The sequence below is a fragment of the Gracilinanus agilis genome, chromosome 2 (assembly GCF_016433145.1).
Source record: "Gracilinanus agilis isolate LMUSP501 chromosome 2, AgileGrace, whole genome shotgun sequence".
Classification (NCBI taxonomy): domain Eukaryota; kingdom Metazoa; phylum Chordata; class Mammalia; order Didelphimorphia; family Didelphidae; genus Gracilinanus; species Gracilinanus agilis.
Window position 1 is genome coordinate 194,287,967 of NC_058131.1, and position 10,572 is coordinate 194,298,538.

General features: G+C 34.8%; 1 pseudogene; it reads left to right on the forward strand.

Annotated features, from left to right (window-relative positions):
* The first annotated feature begins 8,902 nt into the window (after positions 1-8,902).
* LOC123234919 lies at positions 8,903-9,558 on the forward strand (annotated as a pseudogene).
* Positions 9,559-10,572: the final 1,014 nt, after the last annotated feature.

Below are 10,572 nucleotides of genomic sequence, written 5' to 3' on the forward strand. Positions count from 1 at the left end.
AAGATCTTTCATCAAATATCATTAAATACATCTGCTCAAACTAGCAGACCAGAAAAGGGAAAAAATATGAGTAAACAACAGAAAAAGAGAAAAGAAATGACAATTGAAAGCTTCTTTCAAGGAAGTGAAAAGAGAGTAAATGAAATAGAAATAGAAGAAGAGGAAGAAGAAGAAGTCCAACCAAATTGGACACAGGCTTTGGAAGATCTCAAAATTCAACTAACTCAAGAATTTCAGGTTCTCCAAAAGCAATCAAGAGAGATAAGAGAGTCTGAAGACAATTTGGAAAAGAAAATACATGAACTAAAACAAGAAAATAAAGTCTTAAAAGCCAGAATTGGCCAGCTTGAAAATAAAGCAAAGAAGGCAAAAGATGATCTACAAAGAAAATCAGACCAGAAGGAGAAAGATGACCAAAAAGCCAGGGATGAAATTCAATCGTTAAAAAAAAAAAACACAACTCAACTAGAAGCAAATGACTTCACAAGGCAGCAAGAATATATAAAACAGAATTTGAAAAATGAAAAATTTGAGGAGAATATTAAACACTTCATTGATTCAACCAAAGCTCTGGAGAACAGAGCTAGAAGAGGAATTTAAGAATTATTGGTTTACCAGAACATCATGATAAAAGAAAATGTTTAGACAACATCTTACAAGAAATTATCTGAGACAATTGCCCTGAAATTCTCGAAAAAGAGGGAAAAGTGGAAATTGAAAGAATCTACAGATCACCTCCTACATTTAATCCACAACTGACAACTTCCAGGAATATTATAGCCAAATTCTAAAAGTAGCAGACCAAGGAAAAAATATTACGAGCTGCTAAAAAGAAGTCATTCAGGTATCAGGGAACCACAGCTAGGACAACACAGGATCTGGCTGCATCTAATTGAAGGACTGGAAGGCATGGAACATAATATTCTGGAAAGCAAGAGAACTGGGTCTACAACCAAGAATCAACTATCCAGCAAAACTGACTCTATTATTGCAGGGGAAAGTATGGTCATTCAATAAAATTGAGGACTTCCAAGCATTCATAAAGAAAAAAACAGACTTAAACAGAGAATTTGCTGCCCAATCACAAAACTCAAGAGAATCACTATAAGGTAATTAAGAGAATGGGGGAAAGGGAAAAAAATCTTTTCTTTAAGGGACCCAATAAGTTCAATCAATTTGTATCCCAAGAAGAAAAGAAGATATTGGCAAATATTGAAAATTATTATTACCAACAGGGTAACTAGAAGAAGTTTACATAGAGAGAACAGTGACAAACTGCATAGGATGAAATGTCAAGCGATATGTATATATACACATGTATATATGTATATGTATGTATGTATAAATATATACAAAACTAGAGTGGGGGAAAGAAGGTAATATTAAGAAAAATGGGAAAACAAACAAAATGGAGTAAATTTATATTCCATAAAGAAGCACATGGGGCCAACAGGGAAGAATACCAATACACTATAAGGGTAAAGAGGTTGGAGAGAGGAAATATTTAATACTTAAGTGCATTAAAATCAACTTAAAGAGGGAAAATATTCAGATCCATTGGGGCAGACAATTGATTCTTGCCCTCTAGAGAAGTAGAAGAGTAACAAAAGGACTGGTGGGGAGGGAAGTAACATTAGAAAGGGAGAGGGTGGGGAGGGGGGTAGCTTTAAAAGATCCTAAAGAAGAATAAGAGGGGGATAAGAAGGGAGAGGGGAGAAAGGGAAGTACAACAAGGGAGGGGGTTAGAGGAACTGATTAAAAACAAAACACTGGTATAGAAGGAAATAGTGAAAGAAGAAAGGACAGGACATTGAGAGAGAATCAAAATGTCTGGGAATACACAGTTGATAATGATAACTCAATGTGAATGGGATGAACTTTCCCATAAAACGGAAGCAAATAGCAGAGTGGATTAGAAACAAAAATCCTACCATATGTTGTTTACAAGAAACACACATGAGATAGGCAGACATACATAGAGTAAAAATGAAAGGATGGAGCAAAATCTATTGGGCTTCAAATGAGAAAAAGAAAGCAGGGGTTGCCATCATGATCTCTGACAGAGCCAAAGTAAAAATAGATATGTTTAAAAGAGATAGGGGAGTTAACTACATCCTAATAAAAAGCAGTATAAACAATGAAGAAATATCAGTACTCGACATGTATGCACCAGACAGTATAGCTTCCAAATTTCTAAAGGAGAAGCAAGTGGAGCTCAAGGATCAAATAGATAGCGAAACTATAATAGTGGGGGACTTCAACCTTCCCCTATCAGATCTAGATAGATCAAACCAAAAAATAAATAAGAAAGAGATAAGAGAAGTGAATGAAACCCTAGAAAATTAGAGTTAATAGATATATGGAGAAAAATAAAGAGACAAAAAGGAATACACCTTCTTTTCAGCAGCACATGGACCATTCACAAAGATAGACCATGTAATAGGGCATAGAAACATGGCAAACAAATTCAAAAAAGCAGAAATAATTAATGCAACCTTATCAGATCATAATGCAATAAAAATAGTTATTAGTAAGAATATATGGAGAGTCAAACAAAAACTAATTGGAAATTAAATAATATGATTCTCCAAAATAATTTAGTGTAATAACAAATCATAGAAACAATAATTTCATTGAAGACAATGACAATGATGAGACTTCTTACCAAACTTATAGGATGCAGCCAAAGCAGAATATCAAGGGAAATAATGAAAAAAAAAGTGAAGGAAGGTGGCCAAGCAGTAACAGATATTAAATTATACTATAAAGCAGCAGTCATCAAAACAATATGGTACTGGCTAAGAGACAGAAGGGAGGATCAGTGGAATAGACTTGGGGTAAGTGATGTCAGCAAGACAGTGTATGATAAATGCAAAGAGCCCAACTTTTGGGACAAAAATCCACTATTTGATAAAAACTGCTGGGAAAATTTGAAAACAATATGGAAGAGATTAGGTTTAGATCAACATCTCACACCCAAACCAAGACAAATTCAGAATGGATGAATGACTTGAATATAAAGAAGGAAACTGTAAATAAATTAAGTGAATACAGAATAGTATACTTGTCAGATCTCTGGGAAAGGAAAGATTTTAAAACTAAGCAAGAGTTAGAAAAAATTACAAAATGTAAAATAAATAATTTTGATTATATTAAATTAAAAAGGTTTTGTACAAACAAAAACAATGCAACCAAAATCAGAAAGGAAACAACAAATTGGGAAAAAATCTTTATAACAAAAAACTCAGACAGGGGTCTAATTACTCAAATATACAAAGAGATAAATCAATTGTATGAAAAATCAAGCCATTCCCTAATTGATAAATGGGCAAGGGGCCTGAATAGGTAATTTTCAGATAAAGAAATCAACACTATCAATAAGCACATGAGAAAGTGTTCTAAATCTCTAATAATCAGAGAAATGCAAATCAAAACAACTTGCTCCTAGCAGATTGGCTAAAATGATAGCAGGGCAGAGTAGTGAATGTTGGAGGGGATGTGGCAAAATAGGGACATTAATGCACTGCTGGTGGAGTTGTGAACTGATCCAACCATTCTGAATGGCAATTTGGAACTGTGCCCAAAAAACTCTAAAAAACTGCCTGTCCTTTGATACAGCCATAGCATCCCTGGGTTTGTCCCCCAAAGAGATCATAAATAGAAAGACTTGTACAAAAATATTTATTGCCTCTCTTTTTGGGGTGGCAAAAAAGTTGAAAACGAGAATATGCTCTTCAATTGGGGAATGGCTGAACAAATTGTGGTATATGCTGGTGATGGAATACTACTATGCTCAATGGAATAATAAACTGGAGGAATTCCACGTGAACTGGAAAGACCTCCAGGAACTGATGCAGAGTGAAAGGAGCAGATCCAAAAGAACATTGTACACAGAGACTGATACACTGTGGTAAAATCGAATGAAATGGACTTCTGTACTAACATCAATACAATGACCCAGGACAATTCTGAGGAATTTATGGAAAAGAACACTACCCACATCCAGAGGAAGAACTATAGGAGTGGAAACACCGAAGACAAACAACTGCTTGAACACATGGGTTGATGCAGACATGATTGGGGATGTAGACCATAAATGACCACACCAATGCAACTATCAATAATATGGAAATAGGTCTTGACAGATAAAACATATTAAAACCAGTGGAAATGTGCTTTGGCTGTGGTGGGAGGTTTTGGTTGGGTTAAGGGGAAAGTAAGAACATGAATCCTGTAACCATGGAAATTTTTTCTAAAAAATGAAACAAAAAAAGATAAAAAAAAATAAGTAGCTCAAGGCATAGTCATCAAATACTGTGCCATACCTATAGAAACATAGTAGTATATAAAAATTTATTGGGGGGAGCAGATAGTTGGCTCAGTAGATTGAGAGCCAGGCCTAGAGAAGTTCTGGGTTCAAATCTAGTGTTAGATACTTCCTAGTTATGTGATCCTTGGTACATCACTTAAACCCAATTACCTAGTCCTTATCACTCTTCTGCCTTGGTATCAATATGCAGTATTGATCCTAAGATAGAAAATAAGAACTTCAAAATGTATCTGATAGTTTTAGTTGGTATTTTTCAAATTTATAAACATTTATTAAATCCTTACTATGCAGGTATTTCCAGATTAAGGCACATAATGAATCATAAGAAATGGTTGCCTATATCCTAATTTGTGCTATTCAAAGTTATAATTACAATTAATAAAACAATTAGTTCTAAGTCAGCATAAATATGCAGAACAAATTTGAATAATGTAACCCCATCAAGGGAGTTATTATTCATACCTATTGAGATCTAGCTGCTCACAAGGCTAACCACTGGGGATAAAAAAAGAAGTTAAAAAGCAGTCCTTGCCCTAGAAGAGTTTACATTCTAATATGGGGAAATAATACATAAAAGAGAGTTGAATAGAGAGTTTCCATTGGGAGGTTTCCTTATCCAAGTCTGATCAAGTAAATCTGGAGACCAGGAATTCTTCTACTATGCTTTTAGGGTTGCAGAGATCTTTATGTAATGATTCCATTTAAATCTCACGACAACTTTGTGAAATTCTATGGACATTATTACCTTTATTTTATAGATAAAGAAATTGAGGCAGAAAAATTTTAAGTGAATTGACACATTATATACCTAGTCTTTATTTGAGGAAGGAACTGAACCCAGATTTTCCTGATTCAAAAACCAGTACTCCGTCTATTTCATACAGTGTCTTAATTATTGCTGATTAGCTTGATTAGAGAGAGGGCACAATGCTTCTAAAACTAAAATCATAAGTTGGGGCTCTTTGAGGGAAGTTGGATTTGTTCTTTCACTTCCATGAACTGGATCCTACATCCAATTGTTAACAACCAGGTTATTTACCCTATATTCGTACATATGAACAAACTAGCTAGCAGGGACTGAGTCAAGCTTCATTTGAGACAAATTCCAATAATAATAGCTAACGTTTAATATTGTGCTACTGTGTGATAGGCACTATGATAAGAATTTTACGATTATTGTAATTTGATTCTCACGGCAACCTTGAGAGGTGGTTGCTATTATTAACTTCATTTTACAGTTGAAAAACAGAGGCTAAGTAACTTGCCCAGAGTCATAGAATTATTAATTGTCTGGTGCCTGATTTGAACTCAGCACATCTTGACTCCAGGGTAAACATTCTATCTGTACCAGCAGCAATGCAATGACCCAGGACAATTCTGAGGGATTTATGGTAAAGAACGCTACCCAAATTCAGAGGAAGAACTATAGGAGTGGAAACAGAAGAAAAACAACTGCTTGAACACATGGGTTGAGGCAGACATGATTGGGGATGTAGACTCGAAACTACCACACAATTGCAACTATCAACAATTTGGAAATAGGTCTTGATCTGACACATGTTAAAACCAGTGGAAATACACATCTGCCATGGGGGGAAGGGGGTAGCCGGGGGTGGGGGGGTGAAGGGGAAAGTAAGAGCATGAATTATGTAACCATGTTAACTTGTCAAAAAATAAATATTAATAAATGCTTCAAAAAAGAAAGCTCTTCCTTAGGGGATGAGTACAAACTACTTCCCTATAATGCCCATCCAATGCTGATTCTGTCTGGAAGGCTAAGTAAAATAAATCTAAACCTTACATTACAGCCTCAGAACCAGATATCATCACACTTTCCCTGAGTTTCCTCTTCTCCAGGTTAAATATCCCCAGTTTTTTTTAAACAGATGCTTATATGGTATGGTCTTCAATTCCCTTTCTTCATCATCACTTTATTTTGAACATGACACAGCTTATCAATGTCCTGTTCAAAAATGTGGTACCCAGAACTGAACACAATAATGGAGATGTTGTCTGAAGAGCCCTTTCCATCCTAAAAGCCCTCTATACACATTACCCAATTAAGAATACATTCCACAACTCCCCTGGTCCTTGTAGGCTAAATGAGAACATAACTCTAGCTTCCATTTATATAGTAGACTTTTCACAGGAAGGGTCCCAGAGTCACTTAACAAAAGCTCTCTCAACTACTATTAATGACCTTGCTTCTGGCATACTCTACACCACAATTTTAGCAAGAAGTAGAAAAAAATCTGGCAATAACAACTCATTTCTGAACAGTCTTAAAGTCTACAGGGTACTTTCTTCCAAATGAAAACACAAGGAAAATTTATGCAGATAGATACATGATTTGTCATTGCCTAATTGGAAACTTTTAGTATCTTGCTCTTAGGTCCACAGGATATGAGAAACTTAATTTAAGACTGATCTGAAAAGAGGATGCTGTCATCATTAATCTTTCATTGGCAGAGGCATAGAATGGTCTAGAAAACCTTATTTGCTGTTGCTTCTCTTATTCTGTCCTGAAGTGGAGTTAGGGAATGGGAGGAGGTACTCGCCTGCTTTTAAAAAGGGCTCAATGATATTTCCCTGTGGGTTATCTGAAGAAATAAGGGCAGGGAGAGGAGCAATAAAGGGCACAGAGAGAAAACTTGCACTTTTGAGGCAGGGATGGGAATCCCATCATAGTAAAGTAAAAGAAAGGACCTTTGAACACATACCATTAGACCAAATGAAAGAACTGGAGATTTTTACCTAAGACATAAAAAGCTCTCAACGGCATTTAGGAACATGTATGGATTTGAAGGGCTATCTAAGAAAGAGAGAACAGATTTACTCTGCTTGACTTGAGAGAGCAAAACTGGAAGAAATGGATAGAAGTTACAAAGAGACATACTTAATAGTGATGAAAGAAAAAAAAATTCCAATGATTAAACATATATAAAATGGAAATAATTATAAAACAGATTTCCCTTGCCATTCCACCCTATTCCACCTGCAGGGAGATCATTAAGCAAAGGCTCAATAATCAGTGGATGAAAATAGTATAAAAAGGATTCATATCTACTTATGGATAAGATAAGACAGCATCTGAGGTCCCTTCCAACTCTAAGATTTTGTTAACTGAAGCATCTATACCATTAGTTCAATTTATATATTGGCAAATAGAATATCAGAGAGGAAAAGTGAACTGTCCATGTTTATTAAGGATTTTTGAGGCAGATTTAGAACTATAAATTTGGTCTTCTGACTGCCAATTACCCTGAACATCAGTTTGCATTCTTCCATTGCTTAACATGGATCCAAACTTTGGCATATACCCTATAACATAATAGTATATCAGGCTACTGCCTAATAGTTCAGATAGAATTTTTCCTCCTAACTTTTCCATTGTGGACTATAATGATTATCCCAAATGAATCTGAAGATATAACAAACAATACGGAAAACCAATCACATAACTATTATTAATAATGCCTTATAGATGGGTTGAGGAGAAGAGAAATAAATTCAGAAAGATAAAATAAATGTTGGTACCAAGCAAAATTTTCAGGTACTGTGAATGGAAGTAGACTTAAGGACTAAAATACATAAAAGTAGTTAAAATAGTTGAATTTTAAAACCACTTTTTGTCCATAAATAATATATGTTTATATATAAATAAAAATAATCTTTAAATTTCCAAGCTACATTCAACAAAATACACATTATTCCTGCATACATTCAAAATTTAGAATTTGATCAGAAAAACATATTTTGGGGTTTATAAAGTTTTTTTAGGTCAAAAAGTTGTCAAGTTGAAAAATAAAAGCAGAAAACATGTTTTCTTGGGCAGGAAGGTCTGTTTCTAAGTTGCTGGAGAGATAATTGGTAATTCAAAGGGGAGTGATAATAGATTATTACTTTTTTTTTAATGCCTATAGCCCAAGTGAACAACAGCAGGCTGTATTGAGAACAGTTTATCAAACACTTACGTCAGAGCCGTCTATGAAGAAACTAGGGCAAGAAAAGTAGTTCTGGTCATCCATGAACACTACACTGAATGCTGTAGGTCTAGCATCCAAAACACAAACCTAGTTCACACACACACACCCATACATGCATCATTTCTTAATGCTTTTCCTGTCTCTTACTTGACTGATAGGAACAAATAAACAGAGGTAAGTTATTTGTTGTTTTAAATTTTAATAGTTTTAAAAATTATTTATTGTGTCTACTTTGAATAGAAGAAGCTCTGGACTTCATTGATATCTGTAGAAACCCATCTTCCTGCAAGATCACACCAACTTTGAAACTCGCCCCTCTTAGAACCATGCTGCTTAGGAGTGTGAGAGGCTGAAGGGGCGGGGTAGGGGTGAGGAACAGCATGGCAGCGGAGGACAAGCCACCCAACGCTCAGCTGCCTTGTGGTTGGTGCCACTGGAGTCATTGGGAATGAGTGACCTTCGTCCCTCCTATCCCAAGTTCTCTTGTCACCTACAGTCACTGCTTGCAGTCCCACAATCTGCCTGATGGCTATGGTCCAGACCCCCAGCTGACCCTTTAGACCACACCAACCAGCTGGCTGGGGCAATGAAGGATGTGAGGTTAGAGTTTCCCACCCTACCACAGTGCAAAGAAGATGCTGAGGATTGGACCTATCCCATGAGGTGAGAGATGCAGGAAATCTTAAGTGATTTGGTTTGGGGCACATATTCTTCAGCTATGAAAAGCAAGCTACCTATTCTACAGAAAAATGGAATAACCCATGTAATATGCATAAGACAAAACTTTGAAGAAAACTTTTTTAAACCAAACTTTCAGCAATGATTTACGTTTTATATTGTAAATAATCCAGTTGAAAATACCTTTTTTCCCCATGACCAAAGAATTTATTGATGGAAGTTTACAAACAGGAGGAAAAGTTCTTGTCTGTGGAAATGCAGGAATTTCCAGAAAGGCAGCCTTAGTTATTGCATACATTATGGAAACATTTGGAGTGAAATATAGGGAGGCATTTACTCATGTTAGAAAAAGACGGTTCTGCATTAATCCTAATGCAGGATTTGCACATCCGCTTCAGGAACATAAAGCCATTTATCGAGCAAAATTAACAATACAGATGATGTCACCACTGCAACTGGAAAGATTGTTATCTGTTCAGTCTGGTACTACAGGCAGCTTAAAGAACACATGAAGAGGAAGAGGAATTTGGAAATATGCAAATTGCAGCTGCATAGAATGGATGATGGTACCTCAGACCAACATAATAGTGTTTAAATTCCTGTATGTTAAGGGGGAATTATATCAATAATGTAAAATGGTAAAACCACAAGTAGCTTCTTTTCAATTGCATGTTGCTTCCAAATGTCTTTCTCTACAACTTACTAAGCAACATTTTAAGAAGATGATGGACTTCTTGAATAGATGGTACTGATTGTTTTATTCTTTTTTTAATACTTTATGATTTAAATAAGATTTTTAAACTTGCAAAGAAGTATTATTGTGATAATGCATTTTTTATAAGATAAAATTTTTTATTTATATGATAGAAAGTTATTACTTTAAAACAAAATACAAGTTGGGTAGGCTCATTAATAAAAAATATTTGTAATTTATAACATTTTAATAAAAAGTTTGTTAAAATTCATTTTGTGTTTTGTTTTTTCATATTTTTCAATTATGGTGGAGCTCCTTCAAGAAATATTAATTCAAGAATCTTCCATATTTTAAGTAAAAAGGCTATGTACTTTGATCACAACATCATGTTTGGAAGCTGTCCTTGGACTTCTACTGATACACTTCAAATCATGGCATTTGTCCAGCTTCCCTCATCACTCTATTTGCAAAACTTCTAATGAAAAGGAAAATACCTACTTTTGCCAATTATAGCATTAGTATTTCTGGAAAAAAAGTTAGAAGTTTCAGATGAATTTTTATTTTTGGATTTTCTTTTGGTGAAAGCCAGTTATATCTGTGTTCTTTGGAAAATGTCTCACTTTTATTCTTTATCCAGAACTATTCTATTTACAAGTTACAACATGTATACTGTCATAAAATTTACTATTTATTTTTCAAAAATTATAAGTAGAAAAGTTCCTTCTATTATTTCTCACATTAGCTTTATTGAGGCCTATAAATTGGACAGCACTGGTAATGAAAATGTTTACAAAAATATTTTGGATTTTAAATTTAAACTAAGTATAAAGCATATTGTAAAAATTTGAGCAAATTGTTTAAAATGGACCACATTCATCCCCCCA